General features: G+C 56.4%; 1 protein-coding gene across 1 annotated transcript in view; it reads right to left on the reverse strand.

Annotated features, from left to right (window-relative positions):
• CDCA8 (cell division cycle associated 8) overlaps window positions 1–1,497 on the reverse strand; it is a 19,233-nt gene that overhangs the window by 13,836 nt on the left and 3,900 nt on the right. The window lies entirely within an intron of this gene.

Here is a 1,497-nt window from a genome sequence, read left to right on the forward strand (position 1 = left end):
TCTTAACATGAGGAGGAACTTCTTTACTTTGAGGGTAGTGGAGCACTGGCACAGGCTGCCCAGAGAGGTGGTGGAGTCTCCCACTCTGGAGACATCCCAAACCCGCCTGGACGCTGTCCTGTGCAATGTGCTGTAGGTGACGGGTTGGACTGGATGATCTCCAGAGGTCCCTTCCAACCCTGACCATTCTGTGATTCTGTGAGGTGTGCTGCAGATAAGTGAGCGTAACATAAGGTCCAGCAGGCTGATACCACGTACGAAAGATCTTTAGGTACTGTCCTTACAAATAAATAAAAGATGTCAAAATCGGGGCTTGAAAACAGTTTGCACCTCACGCCTCTGGACAACGCGTTTGCTTTCATCCCACCTCGACGTTGAAGAGGAAGGAGCAAATTTGGCTTGAAAAATGTAATTATAGAGGTGCACGGACACCCGAGTTCTGACGCAGGCGGTTTTCAAATGTGTTAGGCTCTGCTCTCCCACGTGCCACACTCCGGCTGTGACCCTTAAGGGCTCTGTGCAGCAGCAAAAAAAAGAGGTGTAGCAGATCGTATTCCCTCTCCCCTGTTTTCACAGCGGGCTGAGGGGAGACCTCATCGCTCTCTACAGCTATTGGAAAGGACACGGGGGAGAGGTCGGTGCTGGTCTCTTCTCACGGGTAATTAACGACAGAACGAGAGGGAACGGCTTCAAGCTCCAACAGGGGAGATTTAGACTGACTGTTAGGAAAGAATTTTTCACGGAAAGAGCGGTCGGGCACTGGAATAGGCTGCCCGGGGAGGGGGTGGAGTCCCCATCCCTGGAGGTGTTGAAGAGCCGTTTCGATGCGGTGTTGGGGGATATGGTGTAGGGGAGAACTTTGTAGAGGAGGGCGGATGGTTGGACTTGGTGATCCCCAGGGTCTCTTCCAACCCAGACAATTCTATGAGTCTATGAAAGTGGGAAGAAGCCTCCCCCCTCTCCCACTGCCAGCTCCAGCTCCATTCCCATCACCCACCCGCCTCTCCTCCAGCCAGATCCTCGGCCTCAGAGATGTGACAACCCTGGCAGGCCGCATCCTGCACCTTCTGCACAGCCTTTAGGATTAGGCCTGGCCCCTGGGCCACCCTCCAGCAGGCATCGCCGATCCCTGACCGAAGTGGGAAGAAGCCTCCCCCCTCTCCCACTGCCAGCTCCAGCTCCATTCCCATCACCCACCCGCCTCTCCTCCAGCCAGATCCTCGGCCTCAGAGATGTGACAACCCTGGCAGGCCGCATCCTGCACCTTCTGCACAGCCTTTAGGATTAGGCCTGGCCCCTGGGCCACCCTCCAGCAGGCATCGCCGATCCCTGACCGGCCGCGTTCCTTAGCACTTCGTAAAGGACCTTCTCCAGGTACAGAATCCCAGACTGGTCAGGGTTGGAAGGGACCTCTGGAGATCATCTAGTCCCCCCCCCGCCAGAGCAGGGGCACCTCCAGCAGTGGCACAGGACGGCGTCCAGGCGGGTTTGGAATGG

This window comes from Charadrius vociferus, unplaced genomic scaffold (assembly GCF_000708025.1).
Source record: "Charadrius vociferus isolate BGI_N301 unplaced genomic scaffold, ASM70802v2 scaffold461, whole genome shotgun sequence".
Classification (NCBI taxonomy): Eukaryota; Metazoa; Chordata; class Aves; order Charadriiformes; family Charadriidae; genus Charadrius; species Charadrius vociferus.